Source organism: Triticum aestivum, chromosome 7D (genome assembly GCF_018294505.1).
Source record: "Triticum aestivum cultivar Chinese Spring chromosome 7D, IWGSC CS RefSeq v2.1, whole genome shotgun sequence".
NCBI classification, from domain to species: Eukaryota; Viridiplantae; Streptophyta; class Magnoliopsida; order Poales; family Poaceae; genus Triticum; species Triticum aestivum.
In genome coordinates, this window is record NC_057814.1 from 232,161,824 (window position 1) to 232,179,004 (window position 17,181).

Below are 17,181 nucleotides of genomic sequence, written 5' to 3' on the forward strand. Positions count from 1 at the left end.
CCTTGTGTGCCCGTTGTTGTTGTTATGTGCACGTGTCCCCGTTTAGGACGGTTTATTGTTTTGGCCACGACGGTGGCCGTTGTCTTTCGTAGACACGGGGCCACCCAGGACTAGCCCAGTGGGGGTGAGTCGGAGTGACCGGGAGATTGTCATGGCAGTAGATCAGTTTTGTCGGAACGCCGTTGGTCCACCCGAATGGGAGTGTGAGGCCATGGGTTCCGTGGTGTGGGTAAAGTGCGCTAGCTCTGTAGAGTGTGTATTTAAACCTATAGATAGCCGCGTCCTCGGTCATGGGCATGGGTTTGTACTAGGTCACACCGTTCGATCAACACTCACATGACGGAATGACTTATAGGTGATTTATATGTTGATATGTTGAGCAGTACAGATTGGCAGGATGTTGATGATGATGTTGGAGACCAAGTGTTGGTCATGGTAGTGATCGCCGGAAAGATCATCGTTTGAGGCCAAGTGTTGGTCATGGTTGTGATCGCCGGAAAGATCACCGATTGGTTTTGATCACGAGGTGATCAAGATGGTACATTGCTTGGCCGGTTAGCCAAGAAGGATATGGTTATGGGGATCTGAGATGGTGATTTATCAGTATTGTATTAGTTTCATACCATGCTTAGTAGTTGCTTCATCATGCTAGATGTTAACTAATTAACCTGTTAATGCTATGTTATTGTATTGCCTTGATGTTGATGGTTGTTGTGAGCTTGCAAGTACATTCAATGTACTGACGTGGCGTGTCATGCCAGATTGCAGGTGATGCCATGATTGCTTGATTGCTTGTTTAGGTTGCCGTGCATGCGAGCTAGATCGTGTCCTAGCCAGAGTCCCTGCGGAGTGGCGTTCACCACCTTCGTCGTTGTTCCGCTGCTAGAAGTATTCCGCTGCTACGAGTTGTTTTGCTGCTAGCATAGAGCAAGTGTAGTATCACAGGCGTAGTGTCGCCGTGCTGATTTGCTTCTTTGTAACATCAGACCCTTGTATTATTATTCTTGTAATAAGAGCGGACTTGTTCTATGTCAAGCAGTGTCGTATTCCAGAGACTTCTCCTCGATCTCTGGGCTAGAATACGGGGCGTTCCGGTTTCTCTGAGCCGGGGTGCCACAGGTAGTTAGTCCTAAAGAGAGATCACAGAGGTGATCGGCTTCTGTTTGTGTGTGTTATGTTTCATCATCTAGTTCCACTATTATTGTAATCACACTGATTGGATATCTTTGCCAATAGGGATGGTCAGCTCGATTTTAGTGGAGCTGCACAAAATGATCGGATTGTGGTGTCCTCCATATACCTCTTTTTTGGCTACAGAGTTGGGTGAAACTAGCTGCCAAGCAATGGACACTGCGCCCAGGAAATGGAGCCATGCCTACGAACAACATCGATCAATTATATATTTTTCTTTATTTGTACACCTTCTCACAACTTTGTCTTTAGTTGTGATGTGAATATTGGCGTTGATCTGCGAACCATTGAGATGCATTAGCAGCCATGGTAGTTTCATTTGTATTTGATGGAATGTTGTAACGAAATAATCTTGAGGCAAGAGGACACATGAATCCTAAGTTGAAACCTTTTTTTCCCGCGGGAACCAAAGTTGAAACCTTCGTAGCATCACAGTACAATTTCATTAAAATTATGCGTACATATGAACAAATCCCGAAGGATTGATAGCAATGCCAGAAACAAATCAACTTTGTTTTGCCGACATGTGGGACATCCTTCATCCGGCTCCACCTGCCATGCAGCAATATTGAGTGCACAACTGGAGGGAAAGATTCACCCCGGTCGTTGCGCCGCAGTAGTAATGACTAGTGGGCAGTCAAATCACATAGCCCCACCTTCGCCACAGTAAGTTGCTCGGACGAAGCAACCATCATTTCTCTGTTCCTTGAATCCGCTGGTACTCCCATATTCCTAGAGTAATAAGTTGCTCGGGTGAAGCAACCATCACTTCACCTTTCCCACAGTAAGTACTCGTACCTCCTAATTGGAGATAGTTCTCATTGGGCCCACTGAAAATTCACTTTTCTCTCTCCATCAAGTGCATTTATTGTCAATCTAACCCTGTCACCGAAACACCTCTTTGGCTACAGTTAGTTCAGGGTTAGTCATGAGTTAGTCTAACCTCTAGCTAAGTTAGAGTATCCAAACAGGAGCAGTATAGGACATGCAAGTTGCTCAAAGCATACAGTCAAATTCGTACGTGAAAGGATCTTTTTTCTTTTTGAAAACGGAATGTGAAAGGATCTTCGAAAGATATAATTTTCAAATTATATAAAATATTATCAATAGTCAAAGGCATCCTCGAAGAAAACATTAGGCCCTATATAAAATCTTATCAATAGTCAAAACCAAGTGTTACTACTACACCAAACAAGTTCAAAACGAGAAACTGTACCCACTCACGGCACAACACGATTGTCTCGTTTGGTCCGTCGGTCAAAGCGCTTCCTCTTCTTGGCATAAAAATACAGTACAGTATTTTTTTAGAATGCTCTTGGCATGTCGATAACATGTGATGAGTTAACCGACCTCAATAGACAGGAAAAAGGCCAGCCCGCCGCACTTTGAGACAGACGAGGAGCGAGAAGCGATACGGGCTGCTGGATTACTAGAGGATGGCGTCGCACGGAGGCCAAGAATAATGGTGATAGCGTGGGTTAGCCATGTAGTATGATGATGTAACTACACTGGGCTGCCATGTTTTGTACTCTTCCAGTCTACTGTGGAGATGATTGGTTGATTTTATATCGCTGAATAATATAAAATATTATGAGTGCGGACGCTCCACCACGAGGTTCCTTGCTCCTTCTCGGTCGTCGGGAATCTATGTTCTTCCACTCTCTTTTTTGACGTGAGCTTTGTTCATCCTTTTGCCAACACGTGGGACATCTAGCATCAAGGTGCACGTGTCATGCAAGAAAATGGAGATAAGCAGTGCGTAAGTGAGTCATGCACTACGATGGCACCTAGTGCTACGCAATATTTTTCCTCCTCGATGGCCCATGAATAGTGCATGTACTCAATGACCGAGCACGGGATGGTAGCCATGGACATGGTCGGCCCTTTTTGGAGAGAGTACTTACTAAATAACTTTGATGTGTCCCGTCAGCTCGCAGAACGATGAGAAGCTTTCTTACTATGCCTTCTCGCTCGCCAAGCGTGCGCGGTGGCTCGCAACACGAGGAGAAACTTTTTCTTACAAGCGGTGGACGTGCAGGAGTTCATTTGGTGTCAGATTGCCAGAAGTAGTACTGTAGTACCATCATTATTGTTCGACTTCCGGAAGAGGTGAAGAGCCAAGCGCAAGGTCACCTACTAACCTTAGGCTAGCCATAGTGGGAGTAACATAAGTAGGAGTACCTCCTTTTTTATTCTAGAAACAACTGCACATGAATATTGGACGGTAGCAGCACAACAACTGAATTAAAAATTGAAACCAACCAATGAACTACTACTACTGGTGAGCGTTTGCTAGTATCATGTACTCCGCCTGTCCATGTAAATTGGGCTTAATGCGTTTTGCGAGACTAACTTTGCCCTGTTTGGATCCATGGGTTAGAGTTAGTTTGAGCTAGTTGGGGCTCAAATAGCCCTAAAGTATCCAAACACGAGGGTTAAATTGGAGCAAGTTGCCCCAAACCCACCAAAAAAATATCCCACCCGAGAGTCGTTAACATGTGATGAGTTAACCGACCTCAATAGACGGCAAAAACGCCAGCCCGCCGCACTTCGAGAGAGACGAGGAGCGAGAAGCGATACCGGCTGGTGGATTACTAGAGCTAGGTGTCACACGGAGGCCAAGAAAGATGGTGATAGCGTGGGTTAGCCATGTAGTATGATGTAACTACACTGGGCTGCCGTGTTTCGTACTCTTCCGGTCTACTGTGGAGATGATTGGTTGATTTTATATCGCTGAATAATATAAAATATTATGAGTGCAGACGCTCCACCACGAGGTTCCTTGATCCTTCTCGGTCGTCGGGAATCTATGTTCTTCCACTTTTTTTGACGTCAGCTTTGTTCATCCTTTTGCCAACACGCGAGACATCTAGCATCAAGGTGCACGTGTCATGCAAGAAAATGGATATAAGCAGTGCATAAGTGAGTCATGCACTATGATGGCACCTAGTGCTACGGAATACTTTTCCTCCTCGATGGCACGTGAATAGTGCACGTACTCAATGACCGAGCACGGGATGGTAGCCATGGACATGGTCGGCCCTTTTTAGAGAGTACCAAATACGTACTATTAACTTTGATGTGTCCCGTCAACTCGTAGAACAACGAGAAGCACACACTGAATGACCGAGCACGGGATGGTAGCCATGGACATGGTCAACCCTTTTTGGAGATTAATGCACTACTTTTGATGTGTCCGGGCCCCATGCTCATGTATGCCAATGTGGTACTAGTCAATTGTTTTGCCAGAGTCAGCTATCACACCCTTTCGATGCCACGTCAATGTACCCACCAGAAACAAGTTAGACTTGTTCGGTTCAACCGCCTTTCTAGGTGTTTGGAGAGGAATTGGCCAGCGCGAGGCGGTTCTATAGGTGGGCAAGTGGCTTAAAAGAAGGAAAACGCGTGAACCAGCTAAGAGCATGGTTAATACACTACAAAAAAAGACACATCCGTGACATTTTGGGCCGAACAATTTTTTTCTGTCATCCTTATGACATTTCTATGACGATAATTGTGACAAAACCTGGTATCATCATAGATGTGGTGGGGTCCTACTTCTATGACAAAAATCATGGCAGAAAATGGGCTTTTCGTCCTGGGCGGGCCGGAGATGCAGCTGCATGACATTCTTTGGGCCGTCCATGACGGAAAAAACCATGGAAGAAGTGAGGGCGAGGAAAATATCGGGGTGTTCCCGATTACGGTGGGTGGTCGGGACCGAGCGATGCGCGTTTCTCTCGTACACGCACGCGCGTGGGTGCGAGGCATTGGGCTCTAACTGAACCCGAGCGAGGCGTTGGGCTCTAACTGAACCCGAGCGATTCCTTCGCTACTGCTGCTAACTGAAGCCGATCGATGCTGCCTCTGGATGAACAGTGAGCGTTGCTGGGGGGGGGTTGGATGAACAGTTCCCACTGGGGGTGGATGAACAGGACCCCGTGGTGTTGCCTCTGGATGAACAGGACCCCGATCGATCGAGCCGGTTGGGGCTGGATGAACAGGAGCCCGTGGAGGGCTGGATGAACAGGACCACCTCGTGGAGGGCAGGATGAACAGTAGATGGTGGAGGGCTGGATGAACAGTAGCCCATGGAGGGGTGGTTGAACAGGAGCCCATGGAGAGGGCTGGTTGAACAGCGCACGGTGGAGGCTGGATGAACAGGAGCCCGTGGATGAACAGTCGCGGGTGGAGGCTGGAGGAGGTCGACGGTGGATGAACAGTAGCCCGTGGAGGCTGGAGGGGGTCAATGGTGGAGATGAACAGTATCCCATGGAGTCCCGTTTTGCGGTACGCCACACCCCTCCCGATGAATAGGACCCCCGTTTCAACCGTAGCGCTCCAACACAAGTCCGTTTCCTCCGTTTTCCGGTACGCCACACCCCTCCCGATCAACAGGACCCCCGTTTCGACCGTAGGAGGTCCGTTTCCTCCGTTTTGCGGTACGCCAGACCCCTCCCGATGAACAGGATCCCGTTTCGAATGTGGCCGGTCGAACACAAGGCCGTTTCCTCCGTTCTGCGGTATGCCAGGCCTCGTTTCCATCGGCTGTTCCGTCCAAGCCCTCCCGATGAACACGACGACACATTCCATTCTGACCCAGCCGGTTGGCTCCCCATGAACACGACGACGACGCTGTTTCTCCGTTCCGACCCAGCCATGTACACGAGCCCTGGCCGTACATACGCGCGAGTAGGCACTTGAGACCCCACCCGTATGTACGTACGTGGCCGTATTTACTTTCTTGCACCCTGGCCGTTGTACGTACGTGTACATGCTACGTGCGTTCGTCTACTATGACACGTGCGCGCCTCTACATCGACCAGTATGTACGTACATGTTCGCTACCAGAATGACAACGCTACGTACGCTTCTACCAGGTGGGTCCAGACTGTCAGGCACTTCCTTGCGTGCGAAGATGTAGCTGGTGGGTCCCAGCAGTCAGGGGGGCGAATCATTTTTTTTGCCCGGACGCACTTCCTTGCGTGCGAAGATGTAGCTGGTGGGTCCCAGCAGTCAGGGGAAACGTTTATCTCGCGAAATACGATTGCCCATCCGGTGGGTCCCCGCTGTCAGGTGGAGGAATAATTATTTTGGGCGTAATAAGGAGGCACTTCCTTGTTGCGGCCGTGGACCCAGATGTCAGCCTCTTCACGTACAGTCCACGTCCGATGGAAGCCGTTACTTGACCATGTTGACCACGCCGCGCCGAGAGCACCAGGGCGGTGGACGACGCTGAGGTGTCGGTGTGGAACGACACCTATGGGATCACAAGAATCCCTACTACTGTTGTCGGGGCGCAGGGTTGTGAGAAGAGCAGGATTAGTAATCAGCACAAGGATCGTTTACCCAGGTTCGGGCCACGAGGATGCGTAAAACCCTAGTCCTGCTTTGGTGGCTGTATTTCAGAGAGTTCTTGAGCTCTCGAACTAGCTATGGTGGGTGCATGGTTTCAAAGGGACGAATCCTCCTCCAGAACACCATGGGCCTCCTTTTATAGTCGAAAGGGGCTGCCACAGCGGCACACAGGAGGTGGAAAGGTGTACAGTGCTACAAGCTTATCGCTCGTATTACAGGACAAGACGCATTTAATGCGCTGCTGAGGTGTCCCCTAGCTTTATCGGGGACGGGAGAGAGGCCCGGCCCGTCCGTCGCCGCTCCTCCTCGCTTCGACATGCGCCCTGGGCAGCGATGCGTGCGGCGCCATGTAGGCAGGCAGGCAGCTGAGGTGGCGCGGTGGTAGGGTCATCACGAAGATCTGCATGCCGCCACGCAGGCGCTTGATGAGTTGGCCTGGGAGCTGCATGGTGCCACGCAGGTGCCTGCCCAGCCGGTTGGGCTGGCAGCTGCATGCGAACGGCGGTGGAGACTTGGCTGGTGCGGGCCTGGCAGTGGCCCTGCTGGCGTCCTCGGTGAGAGCCTTGCCCGGTAGCCCGGCAAGGGTCTTACCGTGGCGCGCTGTCATCCCCGGCAAGGATCTTGCCAGGGGTCTTGTGGCTCTCGGCAAGGATCTTGCCGAGGAACGTTGTCTTTTAATCCTCATCTGATCTTGAATATTCCTTGGTCTTGACAAAGATCTGCATGCCACCATGGAGGTGCCTCCCGAGCCCTAGTTCCAACGTGGTTGGTTGAGTTGGAATCCGTGGGCTTGAGGGTGGCTCACTCCGCTGGTGTGGGCGAGCCGCCCCGAAAAGGGTCTTGTCGGGGCTGCTGAGGCTGCCCCGGCAAGGGTCTTGCCGGGGGAGCCTGCTTCGTCCTTCTGCTTCTTTGTATTCTTGGCCTTGGCATTGCCTTGGCTGTCTTATACTTCGGCTTCTCTCCGGCTTCCCTCCCTTGCCCTGCTCTGTGTGGCCGCGACGCGTGGCTCTGACTGCCCGTGCACAAGTAAAGGGGTCAAAAGAAGAGCCCCTACTTTTGTACACCGACAGGAGCCCCCGGGCCTGGGCCACACATAAGCGCGACACGTTGTTGGGCCAGGCCCAGAACGGTGCGCGGGTAGGCGGGCCGGATTTTCACCGCAGTAACTCTTCGTCCGCTGCGCTTCCCCACGACCCGCGTTGAATGCGCGACGTGGAAAGGGGGCGTGCGTGACGTGGGCGGCATGAGTGGGGCGGTTTCCACAAGCATGCGTCACATCGCGATACAGGGGGCGGCTCGCGCCTTCCCCATGAAGTGGGAGAGGCGTAAAGGCGTGACCCATTTACTGAATGGGCCCGGGTCGCGGTCTTCAAGGCGTCCACACCCCATGATCACGGGGTGGGGAGAGGTCGCTTCACCCGTCCCCTCGGCTCTGCACGTTCGCCACGCGTCCTCCATGCGCCTGGGGTGGCAAGCGGTGGAGACGGGAAACTGGGCCGTCGCTGGTTGGGGCAGCGGGTCGGTCTTGATTCCCTGCGCCTCTGGTGGCTGGATTGGCCGAGCGGGGTGGCCAAGCCCCGACCCCGCCCCTTTATAAGGAGAGGGAAGGGGGGATGGCATCCTGCATTCTTCTATCTTCTATCTCCTCCTGCTTCTGCTTCTTCCTCTCATCCGCCATGGAGAAAGGGAACCCCGGTCCCTCGACGGTGGCGGCGAGGGTCGCCGCTCGACAGCGCGTCCCTCCTCCTCCTGAGCCTGCGGTGGCGAAGCCGGCCATGAGAGGAAGGGGGAGGGGGCGAGGCCATGGGCGAAGCCGTGGCAGAGGTCGTGGTTCTCGGGGAAGAGGAGGACGGGGCGGCGCGCCGGCCTCGCCCCCGCCAATGATGCCTTTCCCGACGGAGGGCCACTTTAGAGACCAGCCCTGCAAGTTCTTCATCAGGCTGCACCGCCCTCCGCGTCGTCGTCTTTGTCTTCCCGCCGCGTTTGCTCGGGAGATGGAGCGTGACCTGCCCCAGACCCTCAGGTTGCACATGAGGGGCTGTGGGAATGGGGGCACGCGGGTCGACGTCGACTTCCCGGCTCCTCGGGTCATGTACCTCCGCCGTGGATGGAAGATGTTCGCTCGCATCCATAGCCTGACGGTGGGGCTCGTCCTCTACTTCAAATTAATGGAGGACGGGTTGCTCTGCGTCAAGGTCTTCGGAGATTTTGGAACTCGCCTGAAGTGCTGCGTGGAGAGCTCCTCCGATGGAGACTCCGACGATGGAAGCTCTTCCTCGAGCGAAAGTGACGAGGAGGACAGCGGGGCAGATGACGGGGATGAGTCCGACTAGGCCCCGGATGCCCCGAGCCTGGGCGGGTGCGGCAGCAGCAGCATCTGCACCTGGCCGCTCCTCCGGTGGAGTTTTGCCGGGGGAGGGGCCAACTCCTTGAACTTCTCAGGGCCGTCTCCTTGGGAGGCTGGCATCGGGAGGCTGCGGAAGGGAAGAGGGCGGGCGGCAAGGCCGTCAACTCAGAGTACGCGGACACCGACGCCTTCGTCGCGTGCCCGGCGTCCTGCCGCAACGTCTTCCAGCTCCTTTCCCGGCACCGTCATCACCGGCCCACCCTTGGGTAGCCACCGAGGTGTTCTCTTGGTGCTTTCTGCTGCTCGTAGCTCGCCTAGGCGCCCCTTTTTCCCTTTCGCCTTCTTGACCTGCCTCCTGAGGAGAGGGACAAGAAAGGGATTACGGGCATCTCATCTCTTTTTTAGTTTGTAAGCCTTCGGGCCTTCGTTAAATTTAGAACTTGTAATCCCCTTGCTCATGTTTTTCATTCCGTACGGACTATACCTGTGTGGGATGTTTTTTAATGAAAAAGGGATGTTTGCCGGCTTTTCGTTCGTGGGTGGACCCCGCGACAAGGAGCGAATCCTTGTTACTATTTAAGATAAATGTTTTTCGCCCAGCAACAGGCCTTGCCGCCCCTCACTTCGTTCGACCATTCTCGCGCCCTTGGCAGAGGCAGGGATGAAGTGAGCTTAGGCTCCTCGTTCTATCTCCTTGCCGCCGCGGCTACAACCAAATCCGGACCCAGGAGATAATCCTTAGGTATAGGAAAAAGGGGAGCACAGTAGCCTGGAGATAAAACGAGGTTTGACATGTCCTAGTTCCGTACCGAAATGCACGATAGAGGATGAAAGACTTATCTGGATCTGCAGCCCCCAGCAACCTTGTCTTGCCGCGGTTGGATCCTTGTACTTGCAGCCCCCGGCAACTCTGGTTTGCCGGGGTCGGGACGCCGGTCTGTTCCCTTTCTTCCAAGTAGCTCAGCAGAAATGCCCATGTGCCCTGCGAACCAAAGGAGGGTAGAAAAGAACAGAGAGACGCGCACTCAACCTCTAGGCTAGGGGTTAGTCGCCGCTAAGCACTATCAACCCTAACCAAGGAAGAGACTCGACCTAGCATGCATGCTATAACTTAGGGCGCCAGCGCTTCATTTATTTGTTCTCAGGGTCTGCGCCTGGCTTTGTACAAAGGGTTACATGCCTTGCCGGCAAGGCTTGTGCAAAAGGTGGCTTGTCGGGGGGCCCGGCAAGCCGCACCTTATGGGTAAAACTTGCGAAGATGCTCGATGTTCCAGGAGTTGCTCACTGGAACGGCATCTTCGGTCTCCAGGTGGACTGCGCCAGGCCTGGTGACTCGTATTACCCGATAAGGGCCTTCCAACTTCGGCGTCAATTTGTTGGAATTCTTGGCCGACTGAACACGCCGAAGAACAAGGTCGCCTTCCTCAAAGCTTTGGGCATGAACCTTGCGGCTATGGTAGCGGCGCAAGGCTTGTTGGTAGCGTGCTGCTCTCACAGCCGCCCGAAGACGATCTTCCTCAAGGAGCGTCGCCTCATCTTGCCGCAACTGCTCTTGCTCAAGCTCATCATAAACGAGCACTCGAGGTGACCCGTATATGAGTACCGTGGGGAGAACTGCCTCCGCCCCATATACTAGGGCAAAGGGTGTCTGACCGGTGGCTCGATTTGGGGTCGTCCTGATTGACCAAAGAACCGCCAGCAACTCATCAATCCAGCGCCTTCCGCTCTTGTGCAGCCTGTCAAAGGTCTTCGTTCTCAGGCCTCGCAACACTTCAGCATTCGCCCTCTCTGCTTGGCCGTTGCTCCGGGGGTGTGCCACAGAAGAAAAACAGACCTTGTTGTCGAGGTCTTGAATGTACTGCATGAAGGTGTGGCTTGTGAACTGTGTGCCGTTGTTGGTGATGACTCTGTTTGGCACACCAAAACGACAGACTAGTCCCTTGAAGAACTTGACGGCTGACTGTGTTGTCACCTTCCTCACTGGTTCCACCTTTGGCCACTTTGTGAACTTGTCGATTGCAACGTACAAGTACTCAAAGCCCCCGACAGCACGGGGGAAAGGGCCCAGTATGTCGAGCCCCCAGACCGAGAATGACCAGGAGAGAGGGATCGTTTGAAGGGCTTGAGCTGGTTGATGAAGCTTCTTTGAATGGAACTGACACGCTTCACACTTGGTTAGTAGTGTCGTCGCATCCTGGAGGGCGGTGGGCCAGAAGAAACGTTGTCGGAACGCCTTGCCGGCAAGGGCCCTAGACCCTATGTGGGAGCCACATATGCCTCCATGTATCTCTGCCAACAGCTCCAGTCCTTCCTCCCGGGGGATGCACTTCAATTTCACACCGTTCGATCTTCTCCTGTACAGGACGTTAACGACGAACTGGTACATGGCAGACCGACGGGCTACTTTTTTCGCTTCTTCCTGCTCCTCAGGAATTTCCCCTGTCTGGAGGAATCAGACAGTATGCTGCGCCCACATCGGAGCCTGGGGCTCGACGGAAAGGACCAAAGGCATTTCCTCTGCCATGGGAGCGGCTGTCTCCACGGCCAGGGCTTGACGCCCTGCCGGAGCCAGTTGCTCTTTGGCAGGCTCAGCGTCCACGGCAGCATCCTTGCCGGCAGCCCCAGGGGGCTCGGCGGGAAAGTACTTGCCGGGACCTGATTTCCTCCGCTTGTTCCGCCCCGTTGATGGTTCGACGGATGGCTGAGTTAACCGGAGCAAAAAGGTACCTGGTTCCACAGGTAGCTTGAATGCAGCACGCTTCGACAGGTAATCGCTGATGTCGTTCTCCACTCGGGGAACGTGCTCCGCTTGGATACCGTCAAAGCGCTCCTCTAGATTCCTCACTTCATCTACGTAGGCCTCCATCAATGGGCTATGGTAATCCTTGTTGACTTGTCTGACGACAAGCTGCGAGTCACCACTGACGATGAGCTTCTTCACCCCGAGGTCTGCCGCGATCCTGAGACCGGCAAGCAACCCCTCGTACTCAGCAGTGTTGTTTGTGGACATCTCCCTGGGAAAGTGCATCTGGATCACGTACTTGAGGTGCTCTCCGGTGGGTGCGACAAGCAGCACACCGGCACCGGCGCCTTGCAGCGAGAAGTTCCCATCAAAGTACACGATCCAGTCGCAATCTGCTTCCTTGCCGGGGAGAGCGGTCTCTTGGATTTATTTCTCAGGTGTTGAGGTCCATTCCACAATGAACTCTGCCAAGATTCTACTCTGGATTGTTGAGGTACTTTCAAACTTCAACCCAAAGCTCGACAACTCCAAGGCCCATTCCACAATCCTTCCGGTTGCATCTGGGTTGTGCAGTATCCGTTGTAGCGGGAGGCGGGTGACGACAATGAACTCATGGGCTTGGAAGTAATGACGCAGCTTCCTCGAGGCCATAAGGAGGCCGAAGAGCAATTTCTGCACACCGGAGTACCTCGACCTAGCCCCCTGCAAGAGGGAGCTAACAAAGTAAACCGGGTGCTGCATCATCTTCTTCTTCTGCACCACTTCGCTTGACTGCGCGGCTGTTGCCCCGGCGGCGTCAGACTCTGCCGGGGGCCTTGCCTTGCCGGCACCACGTCCTTCCGGGGGAATCTTTGGCTCACCGTCCGCTGGTTCTGCCATTGCCACTGCCTCCTCGTCGACCTCCCTCTGTGCCACCAGTGCGGCGCTGACCACTTGATTCGTTGCCGCTAGATACAGCAGCAACGGTTCTTGTGGTTTAGGTGCAACCAGTATTGGCGTGGAGGAAAGGTATTTCTTCAGATCCTGCAAGGCCACCTCGGCTTCTGGGGTCCACTCCATCGGGCCTGCCTTCTTCAAGATTTTGAAGAAGGGAAGGGCGCCCTCGGCGGACATGGAGATGAATCGGCTCATGGCGGCGACACAGCCGGTGAGCTGACGCACATACTTGATCCGCTTGTGTGCCTCAATATGTTCAATAGCCTTGATTTTGTCTGGGTTTGCCTCGATCCTGCGCTGCGACACAAAGAATGCGAGAAGCTTGCCGGACGGAACGCTGAAGACACACTTCTCAGGGTTCAGCTTAAGGTTGATCTTGCGCAGGTTGGCAAATGTCTCTTCCAGATCTTGCACAAGAGTTGCCCCGTCCTTGGTTTTGACCACTATGTCATCCATGTATGCCTCCATATTTCTATGGAGCTGGGGTTCAAAACCAATTTGGAATGCTCTTGCAAACGTCGAGCCAGCACTCTTCAACCCGAAAGGCATGCGTAAAAAGCAATACGTACCACATGGGGTGATGAATGTTGTCTTCTCTTCATCTTCTCTCGTCATGAAGATTTGGTGGTAGCCCGAGTAGGCGTCGAGGAATGACAGCAGATCACACCCGGTCGTGGAGTCGACAATCTGGTCCATGCGCGGCAACGGGAAGGGGTCCTTAGGGCAAGCCTTATTGATATCTATGTAGTCAATACACAGACTCCACTTCCCATTTGCCTTGCGCACCACTACCGGATTGGCCAACCACGTCGGATGGAGCACTCCTCTCACCAAACCCGCCGCTTCCAACTTCCTGATCTCCTCTGTGATGAACTCCTGCCTCTCTAGAGCCTGCTTTCTGACCTTCTGCTTGACGGGCCACGCATGAGGACAGACAGCTATGTGGTGCTCAATCACCTCCCTGGGAACACCCGGGATGTCGGATGCTTGCCACGCAAACACGTCGACATTCTCCCACAGGAAGGTGACAAGCACGCCTTCCTATTTGCTGTCGAGGATGGAGCCTATGGTGAAAGCCCCTCCCGTGCCGTCCTCCCTGATGGACACCTTCTTGGTCTGCGGTGGCTCAGCTCTGGATTTCTTGCTCTTGCCGGTAGAGCTCTCTGGCACGTCCTCGACGGTAGCACAACACTCCGAGGAGTTGCACTTGCCGGAGTGGGTGCGAGAGATCTTGTCGGGCTTCTTCTTCCCTCCCGGGGCTTCAGCGGCAGGAGCAAGTGCCTTGGCGACAGCTGCTGCAACTGCTTCCCAGTAGAGTTGATCGGCGCAGATCAGCGCGTCCTTCTTGTCGGAGGGGACGGAGATGATGGTCAACGGCCCGGGCATCTTTAGCATGTTGTAGGCGTAGTGCGATGCCGCCATGAACTTGCCGGGTGGCCGAGGATCCTGTTGTAGGGAAAAGGGATCTCGGCCACGTCGAAGACGATGCTCTCCGTCCTATGGTTCAACTCCCCTCCAAACGTCACGGGCAGCGTGACCTTCCCTTTCGGCTGGCTCCTCCCCGGATTGACCCCTTGAAACGTGCCCATTTCCTCGACGTCTCCATCAGGGATTTGCAGCCTTTTGATCACGACGGGCGAGATCAAGTTCAGGCCGGCCCCGCCGTCGACCAACATCTTGTTCACCTTGAGGTTGCGTATCGTTGGCGAGACCAACAACGGCAAACACCCGACCGCGGTTGTGCGGTCAGGGTGGTCCTCGGCGTCGAAGATGAAGGGCGTGCTGGACCACTTCAGTGGCTTCTGAGCGTCGAACGACGGCTCCGCTGCTGTAATCTCACGCGCCCACTGCTTGAGCTGGCGGTGAGAAGTATGCAGCGAGGCGCCATCGTCGACGCACATGGCCTTCGTAGCCTTTTGGAACTCTTGCTCGCCGGACTCGTCGTCCTCTTCATGATCATCGTCTTCCTGCTTCTTGTCACGGCCCCGGGCGGGCCTCTCTTGCTGGTTGTCCTTTTCGCGGCGGCCTCCTTGGCCGCCACGCTTCTTGCCGGATCCCTCGGCACCGTCCTGGCCCTTCTCCTTGTCCCGCCTCTCATACTTGGCCTTTTGCTTTTCAGCAAGCAACTCGACTTGCCGGCAGTTCTGGAGCTCGTGGCCCTTGGTGCGGTGGATCTTGCAGTACTGCTTTCCAGAGCCCCCTGGCTTGTCGGCAGCTGCTAAGGCCCGACAGGCGACGCACCCGGCAATCTCCTTGCCGGGGTCGTCTGCCTTGACCTTCTTTGCAGCGCCGGTGTTGTCAGACCCTTCAACGGCAAGCACGACCTTGCCCTTGCGTTTCCTGTTGCGACGCCGGCCCTTCTTCATCGGGCGGTGGTGTCGTCATCTATAGAGTTGGTTTCCGCGCCGGCGTCCTCGCCGGGGTACTTCCTTCCCTCTTCACCCCGGGCGCACCTATCGGCCAGAACATAGAGTTCGGCCACATCCTTAACCTTGGTCATCGCCAGCTCCTTGCGCATCTTTCGGTTGCGCACGTTCTGATGGAACGCGCTGATCACAGCGGCGGGATGAACGTCGGGGATGTTGTACTGCACCCGGCTGAATCTCTGGATGTACTTGCGCAGGGTTTCCCCTTCCTTCGAGGAATGATATGCAGATCACTGGCCTGGCCATGAGCTTGGTGGCCTCCAGTGAAGGCGCCAACAAACTCGTGGCACAGATCCGACCAAGAAGAAATGGAATCCGCCGGCAAGTGCATCAACCAAGACATAACATTGGGCTTCAGTGCCAACGAGAAGTAATTGGCAAGCACCTTGTCGTCGCGAGCTCCGGCAGCCTTCATCGCGATGGTGTAGATGCTAAGGAACTCGGGCGGATGGGTCTTGCCAGTGTACTTCTCGCTGATGTCGGGCTTGAACGTGCGGTGGGACGGCCACTGGAACTGCCGCAGCTTGCGGGTAAAGGCTGGGCAGCCTACCTCGTAAGGTAGGCCGCCGGAGCCCCCCGGCGTTGGGTGGTCCATAGCGGGTCCCGCCCGCTTGTCCGACTGGTGGCGTGTATCACGCCGGCGCTCGATAGTGGTTCGAACATCTTTGTGAGCCCGTTCTCGAAGAACTTGCCACTGGTCGCGGTGGGTTCGCGGGTCGGACGATGCTATAGAGATGTTATCACAAGCGTCGTCACGACGAGCCGACGCCCGCGGCGGCTGGTGAGGAGGGGGAGAGTGCACCGTGACCGCAGCACCCCCGGTCCTCCCAGCACTGGCGTGTGGTGGCTCGGTGGAGCGCCGGCCCGAGGGTCCCGCCGGTCGCGGATCATCTTTGTTGGCGACGGCGACGAGCCTCCGGATGGTGGCCCTCCACTCGTCGAGCTTCTCCGCAGCAGGAGGGAAGTCGAGGAGCAGTTGCGCGCGCGCCAAAGCTTTCGCTGGCGTGGCTGGCGGCGACAGTTGCATGGACCGTGGCGCGCTTCGACTTCTAACCACGTTAGAAGGAGCTCTATCATGACCCAGCGGCTGTGCGCCATTTTGGCCAGCACTTCGGCGGGCATGCTGAACTCCTTCGTCCCGCGGACGACACACATGGCTCTTCCCACGGCGGTGTCCAGGGTCACCGGCGTGGTGACGCTGCTCGTCGCGCACACCATGGGAAGAGCGCGCAGTGGTCGCCGGCATGGGCGTCTTGGAGGTTGCTGCGCCGCCCGTGGGTGGCACAACGACACTCCTAGAGGGCCCCGCGCCACCTGCGGGGGGCCCAGCCCCGTCTTTGGATTTGGTGACGTGCGGCCCGTCGCCTGGCGCACGAACGGCGCCGCTCGCCAGGCTCTGACTGCCAGGGCGATGCTGGTGCTAGCGGTCCGCGGCCCGGGTTCTGTCCGCGACCGGGCCGCTGCCCGCCCGTACTGGCACGGGCCGTTCGGCCCCCAACAAGCCGATCGCTGTGGCCGTCTTCTTCTTGGGAGCCATGGCGATGAAGAAACGCTAGGCTAGCTACTAGACCAGATTCTCACAATTGCGCCCCCTACCTTGCGCGCCAAAGATGTCGGTGTGGAACGACACCTATGGATCACAAGAATCCCTACTACGGTTGCCGGGGCGCAGGGTTGCGAGAAGAGCAGGATTAGTAATTAGCACAAGGATCGTTTACCCAGGTTCGGGCCCCGAGGATGCGTAAAACCCTAGTCCTGCTTTGGTGGCTGTATTTCAGAGAGTTCTTGAGCTCTCGAACTAGCTATGGTGGGTGCGTGGTTTCAAAGGGCCGAATCCTCCTCCAGTACACCATGGGCCTCCTTTTATAGTCGAAAGGGGCTGCCACAGTGGCACACAAGAGGTGGAAAGGCGTACAGTGCTACGAGCTTATCGCTCGTATTACAGGACAAGACGCATTTAATGCGCCGCTGAGGTGTCCCCTAGCTTTATCGGGGACGGGAGCGAGGCCCGTCCCGTCCGTCGCCGCTCCTCCTCGCTTCGACACGCGCCCTGGCCAACGATGCGTGCGGCGCCATGTAGGCAGGCAGGCAGCTGAGGTGGCGCGGTGGTAGGGTCTTCACGAAGATCTGCATGCCGCCACGCAGGCGCTTGATGAGATGGCCTGGGAGCTGCATGTTGC